The sequence below is a fragment of the Phragmites australis genome, chromosome 2 (assembly GCF_958298935.1).
Source record: "Phragmites australis chromosome 2, lpPhrAust1.1, whole genome shotgun sequence".
NCBI classification, from domain to species: Eukaryota; Viridiplantae; Streptophyta; class Magnoliopsida; order Poales; family Poaceae; genus Phragmites; species Phragmites australis.
The window spans coordinates 7128269-7144855 of NC_084922.1; the positions used below are offsets into that span (position 1 = coordinate 7128269).

Consider the following 16587-nt stretch of genomic DNA (forward strand, 5'->3'; position numbering starts at 1 on the left):
GTGCTGAGACCAGAGCCATGTATGATTGTTCGGCGCAGGAGACGGTGCCGCGGGAGTCGGCGACCACGGAGATAGAGCCTGCGGGGCCGGGCATCTTAACCGTAAGGTATGCATAATGCACGGCCATCATGAACTTGGCAAGCGCCGGACGCCCGAGGATTGCGTTGTAGGGGAGAGGGAGCTCCGCAACATCGAAGAGGACGCACTCCGTGCGGAAGTTGTCCCGGCTCCCGAATGTGACAGGCAACTCAACCTGCCCGAGGGGCAGGGAGTGCCCGGGAGTTACTCCACAGAAGGGGAGTGACGGCTTTAGGCGTCGGGAAGATACTTGCAGCTTCTCAAAAGCCTCCTTGGAAAGGAGGTTGAGGCCGGCACCACCGTCGATCAGCACTCTGCCGACCTTAACATTGCAGATAGTGGGAGACACAACCAGAGGTAATCGTCCCACGACCGCAGTACTGACGGGGTGATCTGCCATGCTGAACGTGATCGGAGCATCCGACCACCTCAGGGGTCTTGTGGCCTCCTCGCTCGGGGTTGCCGAGCACACTTCGCGCCGCATGACCTTGATGCCACGGCGCGAGCAGGGTGTGTAAGCGCCCCCGTCGATGAAGGCGACCGCATGCTCGGGCTCCTGGAAGCCGAGCTCGGCGTTGTTGGGGACGACCTCGGTATCGCCTCCTGCGCGGGACTCGTCGCGCTCTCTCTGGCGCTGTTCCACGAGTCCTTTGACCGTACGACACTCTGTGAGGTCGTGCCATCTGGTCAGGTGTATGGGACACCATTTACCTGGCTCGGGCCCCGCGGGAGCGGGGGCCCTTGCTGGAATAGGAGCTCGGCCAGGGGCCGGGGCTCTTGCTGGAGCTGGCGCCCTGGCCGGTGCCGGGGCCCTCGCGGGCACAAAGGCCCGAGGAGGAGCCCGAGCAGGGGCCTTGACGGGGCGCCGATCGACACCCGGCTGACGCTCTTGCCGGTGATCGGGCTCTTGCGGTACCCTGCGAGCGGGGACTTGGGCTGGCTCGACGGGAGCTGCCTCGCGCTTCCTTCTCTTTTTCTTTTCCCGCTTATCAGAGCGGGAAGAACTTGGCTGGTCGGAAGCGGGGCGAGGAGCATGCCACGCCCTGGCCTCCGCAGCCTTGGCGCACTTATCGGCCAGTGCGAAAAGTTCCGCAGGGGTCTCAATCTCGTGCGTACCTAGCTTCTCGAGCATCCGCTCATCACGGACGCCCTGCCGGAAAGCAACAATAACAGCATGGGGGGCCACTCACGGAATAGTGTTGCGAACCTGGCTGAAACGCTGTATAAATCGCCGTAGCGTCTCCCCTTCCTGCTGTTGGACGGCGTGGAGGTCGCACTCCAAACCGGGACGCGCGAACGTGCCCTGAAAGTTGGCCACGAATTGGTGGCACAGGTCATCCCAGGAGCTGATGGATCCTGGGGGTAAGTTCATAAGCCAAGAGCGGGCGGAACCCCTCAAGGCAACATGAAAATAGTTTACCATCACCTTTTCGCTGCCTCCGGCCGCTTGGACGGCCGTCGTGTAGATCTGGAGGAACTCGACGGGGTCGATGGACCCGTCGTACTTCTCCGGCAGCTCGGGGCGGAACTTGGAAGGCCACCTCACCCGGCGGAGCTCGGTGGTGAAGGCACGGCAACCGGTGCCGTACCCCGCAGCACGAGCGGGGGTTCTTGGTGGCGAGAAGCGGCGAGCCGGGGATCCCCGGTGGTCATGGGCCGGGAGAGAGGAAGCCTGGTCCTCTGCCCCAACCCCCTGCCGGGTCTCCCGCTGACGTTCGAGAGTGACTCGGGCATCTTCGTGGCCCCTCCGCTCGTCAAGGTGCAAACGAAGGTCCCAGGCTCCGGACATGGCCAGGGGGACGGCACTCCGCCTGGAGACCCCTCGGCCCGTGCGGGTGTTGCCCGCTGAGGAGCCGGCTCTGGCGGCACCGTGCTGAGAAGTGGCGCGAGGACTCCCGGCCTGCACCTGGCGACGAGCAGTGCCGACCAAAGCGACGACATCTTGCATCCACCGGCCTTCCGGAGTGTTTGGCGTGGCCTGAATGGGCGGGTGTCTGAGGAGAGCTTGTGCTGCAAGCAACGCGCTCCCTGGGCTGGCCTCACTGAAAGCGAGCCTGTGCCGAGGCGGCACCCGACGTGGTCCAGAGGCAGACCTGGCGGCCGGGGTCCCGACCACCTGCTGGGGGTCGGAAAGTACGTCGGCAGTGGCGGCGGCGCTGATGGGCCCAGCGCCTTGATCCCCTTGGGCGGGAAAAGCCGCACGCGTGGATGGCGGCTGCCGCGGGTACGCAGCAGCGACGGGGCTTTCTTCGTGGGGCAGCGTTCCGTTACTGGAAGTGGAGCCGGAACGCTGGAGACGGTGTCCACCTGCCATCTTTTCCTGTGGAGAAAAAAGTGAAACAAACAATCCAGGGATATTCCCCCCTACCTGGCGCGCCAACTGTCGGAGAGTGAACTCCTGTCGCAGGGATCCCGAGAGACCCCTTTTTAGAGATTCGGCCGGGGGGATGATCCTGGAAAAGCTTGTGCGGGAAATAATCGGGAACGGAAATAAATGCGATGGCTGGTGGGAGACGATCACCCTAATGCAAGGAAAAGTGGGTACGCCGGGTTTTAGACAGGTTCGGGCCGCACGGAGGCGTAACACCCTACTCCTGTATGAGCGCTATATTTATCCTTGAAGGGGATTCTTCAAGGATATATCTGGTTCTAAGGGGAGAACTGTTTACAAAGAGCTTGAAGCTCTTATGTTCTAACTTAACTTGAGCTGGTTCGAGTGTCCGTCGATCTATCTTTGGCCTGGTTCGTCGGAGATTGTTGGTCGTCTGGTGGTCGGGGGCCTTTTCTCTCTGCTTTTAGTGTTCTCCATCCTTTCCTTTTATAGGCGCGCCGACCTCAACATATCCTGAATGGGAAAGAGGGGACGCGAATGCCAAGGTGCCACGGAGAAAGGCGTAATCATTTCATTTTGGCGAAGTGACAGGGGCGGTGGAGAAATGCGGCGCGCATTCGACCACCAGCCGCTGCGGAAGCCTCGGGGCGCCCTAAAAGGGGCCCACCGGTCAGCCTCAGAGGTGCCCAGTGCGCCCACCCTGTCTTGTTCTTCTGCCAGGGCAGGGTGGCAGGCGGAGGGCTTCGATTCTGGCAACGTTATCCCGAGGCACCTGGATGAAACGGGACGGGACCCGTGCATTTAATTGACCCACGGCCCCCTGCTAGTGCATGGCAGGGTCTGACACTGGGGAGTGGGCAGCTGAGAATGTCAGGATGTCAGGATGTCAGACCGCGCGTGCCTATTAAATGCGGCATTGGGCCTTTGACTGGATGACACCCTGACGACGGGACCCTTCGGGTCGTTGAATGATCTTGCGCGAACCTTCGGGGCACCGAGTCCTCGGGGGCTGCCACGTGCAGCCCCGAGCACTCTCTCCCGAGCACTTCGGTGGGACCTTCGGGGCACCGAGTCCTCGGGGGCTGCCACGTGCAGCCCCGAGCACTCTCTCCTGAGCACTTCGGTGGGACCTTCGGGGCACCGAGTCCTCGGAGGCTGCCACGTGCAGCCCCGAGCACTCTCTCCCGAGTACTTCGGTGGGACCTTCGGGGCACCGAGTCCTCGGGGGCTGCCACGTGCAGCCCCGAGCACTATCTCCCGAGCACTTCGGTGGGACCTTCGGGGCACCGAGTCCTCGGGGGCTGCCACGTGCAGCCCCGAGCACTCTCTCCCGAGTACTTCGGTGGGACCTTCGGGGCACCGAGTCCTCGGGGGCTGCCACGTGCAGCCCCGAGCACTCTCTCCCGAGCACTTCGGTGGGACCTTCGGGGCACCGAGTCCTCGGGGGCTGCCACGTGCAGCCCCGAGCACTCTCTCCCGAGCACTTCGGTGGGACCTTCGGGGCACCGAGTCCTCGGGGGCTGCCACGTGCAGCCCCGAGCACTCTCTCCCGAGCACTTCCTTTTCGGTATTTGGGCTCTACGGATCATCGGGGAACTAGGGTGCTCGGGAACCAGAAGCGGCGGCCCCGAGCACCTTCTCCCGGGACTTAGCTTCTACCTACCTTGCAGGGTGGTGACATGTGGTGGATGGCCGGCCTGGCCTCGGGACTTAGGGACCCCTGGTTCTAAATACACCGACAGAGAGAAAGATGGAATTGACGATTTTGTCTATAAGTCAGGAAAAATTGTATTTATTGGATGATCCGATGTTTAGTAAAGTGAACACATTGTATGGTCTGGTGTTTAGAAGAAAATCACACAGGGGGATTTTAACTTAGAAGAGAAAAATGATGACCTTACCGGATGGTCCGGTGTTAAGGAGGTGTTAACACCGGACCATTTTCTAGGAGATGTGGTTCTTGGTGCTAGAATAAAGTTGAACACTAGATGGTTCGGTGATGAGTAGATGAGAGCACCAGACTATTTTTCAGGAGGAGCAATTATTCAGGGGAAAGACATATGATCATGTAATAAGACTAAAAAAATTGGTTTCATGATTTTTGGATTAGCAAAGAATTAACTATGTATTTAACTAGTCATAAATACATTTTCTCACAGAAAATATACAACTTTTTTATAAGCATATATACTTTTATCATGTAGATCATGTTACAAGGAAACCAACAAAATTTGTTTCACTTGATTTGAAGCTCAATGAATTAGTAATCGATTTTACAAAATTGAGCTATTCTTTTGGTTTTTTTTGAACTTCAGCGGTTTTCGATCGAATCTGAGCGGTTTTAGATCACAAACAAAATACGGGAAATACGGTCGGTTTTTTATGGAATTCGAGCGGTTTTTGGTTCAAATCGAGTGGTTACCAAATTGTCGATTTTGTCAGTTTTTTTCCTCCGATTTACAAATTTGACCGAGTGAATTTGAGCTAATTCTCACCAAATTTATAGCGGTTTTCGTGATAATTGCGAATTTCTGAAAATCGCTGGGAAGCAATTTCCGAATCTCAAACAATTTTGTTAACCCTGAAGCAGGATGCTTGGTGTGAACGATCAATAAGGTCAGATGGAGTCAAGGGTGATCCTAACTCTACTAGTGGAGGGCGAGCAAGGCATGAGATGGTGGATGAAGACGGCGTGTTGATAAAGTCAAGCGAAAGAGATATCAGTGCAAGTGACAAGGCGACCTGAGGGATTGGGAGTGGGAGAGATTTACCCGCGGTTGAGATCGTAAGATGGAGTACACACGTCGACATCGAGTGGCTTACATAAGGTGTAAGCAAGTGGCGGTGAGTCACACTATGAGAAGCGTACGAGGTGATTTCACAGTTTAGCCTCAAAACCGTGGAAAAGTGTGAAGTGCATGTGGCATCATCGTGAAACTTGCATCAAGATGAAGCTAAGTCATGAAGGCGCCACGATCGTTAGATGAGCGAGGAAAAAGATAGACGAAAATACCTTCGGTGATAGGTAGGAGTGTATTGGAAGAGAGTAGCATTTTGGGAACAATCTAGGGCAGAGGATCCTGCAGCCTCTACTTCTACTTCAGTAGCTTTCGAGTATACACTAGCATGGTTTGAGGGGGATATATACTCACAGCATGAGACCTCTCAACACATTCAACGGAGATACCCTCCACAGATGATGATCAGTGATCTTGATGAACGGGTAACAAGACCTAAATCTGCCCAACATGCTCATTTTACAGATTCTGTATTTGTTGCTTTTTTTAGCCCTACGATGTTGGATATACTTTCTGATTCAAATTGGGTCAATACTATGCATGAAGAGTTTGAAAACTTTGAGAGAAATCAAATTTAGTTTCTTGTAGACTCACCTCCTAATATTCATAGCATAGGCACAAAATAGGATTTCAAAAACAAGCAAGAGGATGATGAGTCTGTAGTAAGAAACAAAGCTAGACTTGTGGACCATGATTTCACTCAAATAGAGAGGATAGACTTTGGAGAGACTTTTGCACTAGTAGCTAGACTAGAAGTCATTAGAATCCTAATTGTATTGTCGGCATCCAATGGTTTTAAGTTTTATCAAATGGATGTCAAAAGTACTTTCCTAAGTGGGTTTATAGAGGAAGATGTCTATGTTAAGTAACCTTCTAGTTTTGTGCACCCCAAATACCCACATAGTATACAAGCTTCAGAAGGCTTTGAATGGGCTTAAGTAGATGCCTAGGGTTTGGTATAATAGGTTTAAGTCTTTCTTGCTAGAGCATTGGTATGTAATGGAGTCCGTAGATAAAACCTTGTTCACCTTCAAGTATGGTATTGATTTCCTACTTATTCAGATTTATGTGGATGGTATCATTTTTTTTGGCTCCTCTCATGCTTTTGTGGCCAAATTTGCAGAAACTATGAGCAGAAAATTCAAGATGTCGATGATGGATGAGCTCAACTTTTTACTTGGGCTTCAAATCAAGCAATGCAAGCAAGGTATATTCGTCCACCAGATAAAGTACACCAAGGATCTGCTGAAGAAGTTTGACATGGGTGATGTGAAGCCCTTGGCGACATCGATGGCTATCTCGACCGTACTTGATCCAGACAAAGATGGTGAGGCGGTAGACCAACGGGGGTATAAGAGCATGATTGGTTCCCTCCTATACCTGACAGCACAATACCTGACATCCACTTCATTATTTGCTTATGTGTCTGCTTCCAAGCATCACCAAGATATCTCACCGCCAAGTGGTGAAGCGCATCTTGAGGTTTCTCAAACATACCCTTGAGTATGGTCTTTGATTTTCTGCATCCTCTTCGCTTTTTCGTCGAGGTTTTTCGGATGTCGACTTTACTGGTTATAGGATTGATAGAAATAGTACATCGGGTATTTGTTATTTCTTGGGTACTTATTTTGTTTGTTGGTCTTCTCGCAAGCAGTCTAGTGTTCACAGTCAATTGCTAAAGCTGAATATGTTGTTGCCGATATCTGTTATTCTCATATTTTTTGAATGATTGCTACTTTGAGAGATTTTGGGTTAGACTTCAAGAGTCTGCCACTTTTGTGTGACAACACCAGCGCTATAAGCTTAGCTAATAATTCAGTCTAGCACTCCAGCACAAAATACATAGATGTGAGATTTTACTTCTTGTGAGACTATAATAAGAAGGGAGTCATTGACTTGCGATACATAGATATCCAACACTAGCTTGTTGATATCTTTATCAAGCCTCTAAATGCATCTAGGTTTGCTTTTCTGAGAGGAAAGCTTGGGGTGTGTCGCCATATAGCATTGTGTGAGGGAGAGTTACCGTTGTACATACTCTATCTTATTTTTATTGCATTTTCATTGCATAGCATTTTATAAGATAATCACAGTATTTGAGCTTTGACTGGTATGTCTTTAGCATTTTTAGTTGTTAGTATTGAATTCGGACTGAGTTGAGTAGTTGTGCGGAGTAATATTTTAAATTTAGGCTCCTCTTGATGCTTTGACATAAAACATTTCAAGCAAACTAGCTTTCCTAAAGATGACATTTAACAATTTTATGAATCATGTAGACTATAAAATGCTACATTCTCGATCACCATGTTCATAATTGCTTTGGCTTAGTCAATACTTGTGTTAAAGCTAGTTTGATGAATATATTGCTCTAACCTTCTTGGTTCAAGACTATGAATTGGGGAACATTGCACTAAGCTTCACCAAAGTATTTTCTAGGAGATGATGCAAAATAGTGGTCTGGTGTGATTGCATAACACCAGATGGTCTGGTGATGGTGTTTGTGTACACTAGAGGCTTCGCCGGAGCTTTTTCAATGAGTTTGTCTCTCTGCTAGGTGGATAAAGGACTTCCATACATCGAATGGTTCGGTGCTCAGAAGAAGTATACACCGGATCATTCGGTGTTCACGATTTTTTGAAGATGAGCATTTATGCATGAATTTTTTATTTATGACTAATTTGAGATGGACTTGGAGAATGTGTGTGTATGTCTTGTCATGTGTAGGTGATGGATGAAACTTGACGATCTATGGCGGGATGATCGGGGCTAAGCATGGTGCTTGGTGCCAGACGATCAACGAGGTCAGATGAAGTCAAGGGTAATTTTAGCTGTACACATGGAGGGCGAGCAAGGCATGGGATGGTGGATGAATATGATATGTTGACAAAGTCAAGAGAAAGAGATGCCAGTGCAAGTGACAAGACCACCTGATGGAGCAGGAGCGGGAGAGACTTGCCAACGATCGAGATCGAAAGACGAAGTACATGCGTTGACATCGGGGGGCTTGCTTAATATGTAAGCAAGTGGCGGCAAGTCACGCTTTGAGAAAGTGGCAAGACGGAGTACACCCTCAAAATTGTGGGAAAGTGTGAAGTGCATGTGGTATCATCATGAAGCTTGCATCGAGACGAAGCTAAGTCATGAAGGCGCCATGGCCGTTCGATGAACGAGGAAAAAGATAGACAAAAATACTCTCGGTAGTAGGTAGGAGTGTATTGGAAGAGAGTAGCATTTTGGAAACAATCTAGAAAACTTAGGTGTCAAAGAAGCTAGACTATAAATAGAGAAGAGGGATGGTTGAGCTCTCTTGAGCCAGCCATTAGAGAGTTGTGTGCTAGGATTTTAAAAGGAAGAGAGGAGTTCTTAGTCTATGTATTATGTGAGAGTTTTTTATATGCAAAAATACTTTGTAATCCACCAAAAATAGGGTGTTCCTCTGCAAGCAATGAAGTTTACGTTTGCTCTTATGCTTGTGTCTTTTTCTAGTTTTCCTCTCTTGTTTCTATTGCTTGCTTGCAAGTTTTTCGAGTTTTGTTGCAATTTTTGTTTTTGTTGAACAGCTGAATTTTTCCATCATGTTGGAGCAGTTCTTCTTATGGCTAAAGAGATAAGGATCATCTTGAGTTGGTCTTAAACCATCCCTTGCCTCTAGATCATCAATTTGAAGACTCTCTTCACCCGGTGCCTATTTCTTCGAAGCGAAGTGAATCAAGTTGCAAGCTTTTTGTGGCTATGACTCTTGGAATTGATTTCTATGGAACCTAGAGTTCAAAATCACTCATGAGAGTCATGCTTTCTTTAGATATTTTTGTTGTATTTTATTTCTCTCTGTTTTGTTGCTTCCACATGTTGATTTGAGTGCATTGGGTGAAAAGATTAGGATATATTATCTAAGAATTTAGTAAGACTCCTATTCACCCCCTCTAATCGCCTTTCTTAGTCCTACACCATCCATGCATCCCCCATCCCCACCATCAATCCCTATTTTTTTTGGCCCACAAATGCTTGATTTCGACACTTAGTAAATCCGTTGGATGGATATGTAAAGCTAGCTTATAGCCCATAATATGCAGAGAAAGTTCCTTATATGCCACTGAAACTTATACTTTTCCTTCATGTGCCATCCAAAAAAAAATCCAATTCCCTTCTATGCCACTACTTCAAAAAAATTATCCCCTTCATGCCACTTCCGTTACATCAGTTAGAATGTGTTACCGTTAGAGACTTCAATCTTGTCAAGTTTTCATTGTAATGACTATTTTCCCTCCATTGATTGATCAGCTGACCTGCACCCCTGGTCTAGTTTGATCCCCAAATTGATCGTATCCCCAATTTCAATTAGAGAGAGGGGCAACATCGGACCGGTGGCACTGGTACATGAGCACGGCACGAGCTCATACGACACCTGAGAGCAAAGCATGATTAGGCGGCGCAGGTGAGAGTGGAACATGAAGGGAGGTCGGCCAGCGCAGGCGACATTTGGGAGGTTGGCTAGCATGGGCGACATTTGGGAGGTTGGCTAGCGTGGGCGACATCTGGGAGGCCGGTCGATTGCGTTGACCATAGAAGTCATGATGAAGGTCCTCGTAGGCAAGGTAAACAAGCAACTCGTCTCCCTCATCAGCTTAGCTAGCATCATCTTCATCAGCCTCTGCAGCAAGCACGTGCATCTTCTCTGTCGATGGGGGTGTATTGCAGTAAATCCTCCGCCAATTAGGTTGCAAGGTCGCCGAAGCGGATTGAGCTCGATGCCGATTCATCCTCACTGGGATCCACCCACCCAAAAGCCACTTTCCTGTGCCCCCCCTGGGCTAGCTCCTAAGGACCAAAGTTGTAGCTGTAGTGCTCGCCTAAGCCCATCTCCCGTTAGCCGTGCAGTGAGTTTGCGAAATCGGAGGAGGTGAGGACCTACGCATTTCTCACTATCGCCTCTCTCACAAGAAGAGACTTGGGGCATCTGGATTTTGGATGAAGAAGAAATGATTCGGGAGGTAGAAGAAAGGAGCAATGGCATAAATGTATTTTTCACATCTAAGTTAATGGTCATCAAGCAGAAATGGCATAGAAGGGCAAGAAAAACTAAATTAATGATATGTAGGGGAAGTGTATTTTTTGAATGGCACATGAGGGAAAGCTATAAGTTTTAGTGGAATAGATGGAATTTTCTTTATACCACTAGCTTCTTCTGTATGTCTGATTTTATCTCGCTCTTACTCCCTCTATCACAAATATATGTCAACGTCTCCAACGCAACATTGTAACTATGATCGAATTCTTTATAATATGCTAGTGAAAATACACGACGGCAGTTAATACGTCATGGAAATTAAGGAACCTTCGTTCCATCTTTCTTTGGCATTGATGATAGAAGCACACTTTTGTTTGGGTAGAGAACTAGAAATTATAAAGTACATTGTGGTCATCTCAAGCTATATCTATACATAGAGGTGAAAATTTATGAATAAAGATATCCATCGCTCATCTTTAGTTCAACTAATAACATTATTTTTCTCAAATTAAATATTTTTTAGAAAATTAACGTAATTGATCAAACTAAAGAGCATCGATAGGTATCCTTATGTTTACTCATTTGCACCCCTAACTATATATGCATGCGTGACAATCGGCAGAGGTCGTTCCTGCAAGTTTGCTTTCCTCTTTAACTCAAGAAGAACCATATTCATACTGTGGCGAGACCAAAGAAAAGAGGAGCCTGCACTTCGTTCTCATGATCATCGTCTGGCTGCATGCACACATTAATTCGCACGTCATGTATACCACATAACTACTGATCGAGATACTCTCTCTAATCATGCATCCGATCGTAAACCCCACAAGTGGAGACAGGAGAGGCCAATGCTAAAAAAAACCCAATTTAATTGCGCTGGTCAAGAGCCTAACCGCCTGGTCAGTCGTTAATGAAGTAGGGTTTCGACAGTACAGTGGTAGTGCTACATGGTACGTTGGATTTGAATGTGAACTGTTAACCCCAGATGCGCCAGGTCTTGGCAAACAAATCAATCCCAGCTTTTGGGCAGCTAGCTGGACCTCTCACCAAACGTCCTGCGGGCTTTCAATGTCAGGTAGGGTCAAGATTTTTTTTTTTACATTTCTCAACTAAGTACAAATATACTATATATTTATGTACACACCTTAATCCTACATATACACACTATAACTCACACCTCACACACACAGCTAGATCTATAACTACACTTAGTTAAAAGGTCGTATCTCTAAAGAGATTAACATAATTATCTAAAGCTCCGTCGACGACGAACACATATTGTGGCACCATGCACCAGAGGAAGTGAAATTTTATTTAGGGGCCAGGCAGGGTCGAGGCTTGAGACGGGGAGAGTAAAGTTTTTACTCAGAGCACTGCTACCGCTCCAGTAGATAAATTAGATCTAAGCATTGCAGTTTTCAGAGACGTTCAATCAGTGGTCACCTGGCCTAGCTCGGACTTGTAGTACTTACCAAAAAATGACTGTCAGTAGTACCACAGCATGCAGGCTGTTTCTTCGAAATTAGAAGATTAATACTACCTGTCAGTTCATCAGCCTGTTTGCAGGGCGATTACTGTATCCAGGCCGGGAAAAAACTGGGAAAAAGTTATAAGCATCGGTGCGCGCATCCATGCAAGTCAATCGTGAGTCGTAGATGCAGGCCTTTTGTGTTCGTCATCCTCGATGCATGGAGATGGCCGCCAGTTCGAAATCAAGGTCATCCATACATTAAACCCAATCGCAAAATCCAAGAAAGAACTGTTCTTTTTTCGAGAACGTGAAAAACTGTTTTTTTGACATATACTACTATACTCCAGTAATCTACTTACGATGGACCAGAAACGGTGCATTGATTAACTTGAGAGATTCGTGCAAGTTCAACTGACGACGATGCACTGAAACATAGGTATATATGCGCAATGGTGTACTGCTCTCCTGATCCTCTCCTGCTGTGTAACTGTCATCTGCCCCGTGCAGTTGGAGTCTTGAAGGATACATGGATATGGCCATGATGGCCGGTGTTGGCGTGTTGCCATCCTCCTGCTGCGGCTGGCATCGCCACTGAATCTAGCTACAGTGATCGCCTCGGGAAAGGAAGAGGATGGCCGGCCCGGCGCCCGTTGGAGGGCGGTTGCCTACCTACGGCCGGATTGAATGCAGTAGCTGCGGCCGGCCGGCCGTAACAAGCGTCCCATCCGGCCGGTTCTAGTCTACACGCTAGCTCTGCCGTGCCACCACCTTGGCCGGAGTCGTATGCTGCAAATCTGGTACTTAAGCTGGAGTGCATGAATTAGTGCATCGTAAGGAGTTATCTTCAGCCGATATGTTTTTTTTAGCATATTTTTTAAAAGAATTTATTTCTAATTTTTTATACTTTATAATAGTTAGAGCTATATTTTATTTTTTATCTTTAAAAAGCTAGCTCCTGGATTCTCCTCCACTTGAGGAAGATTTTCCTCCATATCAACTTTATCTTCACCCCGATTACTTCTTTTCTCTCAGCATAGAATAAGAGCTAGCTGCTATCTATAACCACTAGAGTTACGTCCCGTTCCAATGTGTTTTCCATATTTTTCTTAACCATTTTCAGATTTTCGAGACTTACGTGAAAACATGACTAAAATAGTTTTGTTGTTTTTCCGACCGTATTGTTTGTATCCTATTTTTAATCTAGAATTTCTTATTTTTTCTAATTAAGACTAAACTTTATAAATCACAATGTAGCCCACAGGTTAGGCGGATAGCCCAAACATCACTCAATCCCAAACTTCACCCAGACCCGAGTAGTCCAGTCTCAGTCAGTTGTCGACCTATCAATGCCGTTCAAACTCCTGCACCTGCGCCACCTCCAACCCTAATCTATATGTGATTATATATTATGTCGAGTACTCGAGGTATAATATGATGACTGTATTTAGTTAAGACTTATGTCATTACATGGTATAAAATTTTTTAGTGTGAATTAATTATGTGTCACGTTGATGTTTAAAATTATGGTTCTATAAGTCAGTGTTCCCGACCGATACCAGCGTATTTCTATTTTGATTAGTTCGTTTTCGATATCCTGACATTTCTAAGTTCATACATATTTCTAGTTTTCCTATTTTCAAAAAAAAAATGAAAATAAAAATAGGTATGGAGTTTTCTAACCGTTATACATTTTCATCCCTACCTCTACGTTGCCGAATGGCACCAGCACTGTGCACTGCACAGGGGCAGTCGGCAGGTCGACATGCGAGTGTTACGTTGGTGAGGAGCAGTAGCTACAGATTACAATGGCTCCGCAGCAGAGGTGGCCTGCCAAATTGGATGGGCCTTGAGGCCCAAGTTACCTGCTGGTACTGAACTTGCCAATGACATCTGTGAGTCATCTGCTTTTCTCTATCCCAGCCCATAATCGAGTTGTCAGGGGTCTATAACTTAAGAAATAGATGTTTCTCGGACTGCTTAGATATAAGAGTCGATATGTCCGAGTGGTTAAGGAGACAGACTTGAAATCTGTTGGGCTTCGCCCGCGCAGGTTCGAACCCTGCTGTCGACGATGATTTTTTTAAATTTATTTCTACCCGTTTCTAATTTATTTCTCCCACAGTACTTTTTATATTTCCATGTGATATCATACTCATTTATGCCTTTTTTTTTCCAAAAAGTTTCACAGCTTCTTTAAGTTTTCGAGGAGAAATGCTGAAGGGCCTTCCTAACTTATCACTCTAAACTTGTTTGTTCACAACATGTCAACATTGTCATTTTTTTCTTTTCATTGAGTTGGTGGCCTGTTGGTACTGAACCTGCCAATGGCAATCTCTCTATTCCCTAGCAGCGGAATATTCCTCGTTGGCACGTCTAGACCGTGGAACAAAAACATTAAAATCGTCATCTTCAGATGTTGATGGGGTTGTAAAAAATCTTAAATTGACATGCACCTGAATTATTAGTAAATAGCTTGCAAACTGCAACAGCCCCAACAGACAAGTACTGATCGTCAGCCAAAGAAAATTTATTATTAATGATGGTCAACCCTGTTTCGTCTAGCAACATATCTCTGTGGTTTTATATGAAAATCTTCACGTTCCATCTCCTCATGATTTCACAAAGGTACGAAAAAAATGTTTTTCATCTTAATGGAAATCCATGTCGCGAAAATAAGAAATCCATTAAATTAAAAGCAAATTTATTCCTCCTTCTGTTGCAGTTATGTCTTTTTTTACTTTACCCAGCTGACCTTACCTTCGAAGAAAATATACTTCTTTCCTAGCTTCTCCAAGTCCGAACAGAAGCAAACCTTCCACCCACTTTTCTAATCTCACATGCATATCTAATTTGATGACAAAAATTGACATTTAGTAAAGTGTCAGATCTGAATTTTTCAGCCCATCGGATGTTTTCGATGATGTTTGATAAAACTGGACCTTTCGATCGTATCGGAACATCCAATTAAATATTTTTGGCCAAACAGAGAAATCGGTGTTTGAAAAAACCAGACATTCCGATGTGCATCGGAACATCCGATCTGAGTCGGATCTAGATTTTTAGAAAGAGATAGAGTTGGATTTGAAGATGTGCTTTGGTAGATTCTGACTCAAACAGCGTAAGACTATCACTCCCTATAAATATGAAAGGCCATGACTGATTGAGAACATTCAACATCCAATCAAACAAATACAATTTACTTTACCTTTTTTTTTTACCCTTTTTATCATGTTCTTTTTCCCAACCTCCGTATTACTTCTCATTCTTGATCTCGACGACCAAAGACAAACCACGGGCCATCTACGCTCTAACGGGTCCCAACCGAGCGTAGGTAATGACAAAGGTCCAACGGTGCGATGCCAGGGCTAGGGTTTCCTAGGTGTTGTCCGTTGGATATTTAGATTGGAACATTCGACGCTGATCAGAACATCCGATCGGAGGATCAGAACATCCGATCCAGTATTTTGCAAACGAAGTGCTCAGTGTTTGGCGTGGTATCTTTTCGCATCAACATACTTTTTGGTAACTTCGCTGGGGAGAAGCTTTTCGGCCATCTTCTAGCCGAATCCGAAAACCCTAGCCATGACGAACGGATCTGAAGTCGACCCCGACAACGTCATTGTGTCTACCATCGAGGAGCTAGATGAGGAGGCACAACGAGAATACGATAAATACAATATGGAGTTCAACAGAGCATTCGCTTCACGGTACCAAAAGATGAGCCAGGACGTCATCTGAAAAGGAGGAGATTTCACACCTATCTACACCAAGCCTGAGGTAACTTTCACTATAAGTGACACACCTCTTAATTAAGAGAAAGTTGCTTTGATGATTGATCAGCAAGTAGGTGCTTCTGTGTATAATGCATTGGATAGGTTGTTACCTAGTTGTCTTAAGGTTATGGGTTTTGAAGTGCAAAGTGAAAAAGATCTAAAATGACCTATTTTTCCTCATGATAATGGTAGCAGTAATAGCAGTAAACAGCATGACTCTTTGCTTGCTAATGCATCGACAGCAGGTACACCATCTAAAGTTGCACCACAGGGTGTGCCGGTGCAACATATACATAGCCGAACTAATGCGTTAAGTTCGGTTGATCATAGTGCATTACCACATGTTCAAAATACTACTATACCCGAATCTATAGCCCTTATGACTTCACCATATGCAAATGCTACTATGGTCAAATCGAGTGTGCCTAATATTAGCAATTACACTGGTATAGGAGAAAGTTCAGTAAATTTGCAAACACCTTTGTATCGCATTGTAGCATAAATTATACCTCCCATGCCACCTCAAGGTTCTGGCATCCTATATGGTCCACTACCTGCTAGTAATTTCAGTAGTTCTCTGCAGCATATAACAGGTACATAGCCGAACCATACTAATGCCTATGGAACACCAACATCACAATATTTTTAGGCCACAACAACCCGCTGATGGGACATCCACTCGGCCTATGGCTGAGCCATACACATGGCCTAAAAATGTTAGAGAGCAAGTGTTTAGTGTTATGAGAGAGAAGTTAAGGGTAGAGCCCAACGGTAGAGCACATGCTTATCAAAAGCCATACCTCAATTTCTATGAAAATATTTAGTATCCCAAAGGGTTTAGAGTGCCTGAATTTATTAAGTTCACCAGGGATGATGGTGGAACCATTTTAGAGCATATTGGTTAATTTATTTTTGTAGTGTGATGATGCTAGTGCTAGTGATGTATTAAAATTGTATTTAACTGGTTTACTTCTTTGGTACCTAATTCTATTAATATATGGTCTCAATTAGAGCAAAAATTCTATGAGTATTTTTATACTAGAGATACTGAGCTCAGATTATCATATTTAATATCGGTTAAACAAAAACACAATGAGCTTGTTGTTGATTATATTTGAAGGTTTAGA

At 46.1% G+C, this 16587-nt stretch overlaps 1 non-coding gene across 1 annotated transcript; it reads left to right on the plus strand.

The window, feature by feature from the left end:
• Positions 1 to 13676: 13676 nt before the first annotated feature.
• Positions 13677 to 13758, plus strand: TRNAS-UGA (transfer RNA serine (anticodon UGA)). Its single transcript has one exon. It is a non-coding gene; the product is annotated as a tRNA-Ser (tRNA).
• Positions 13759 to 16587: the final 2829 nt, after the last annotated feature.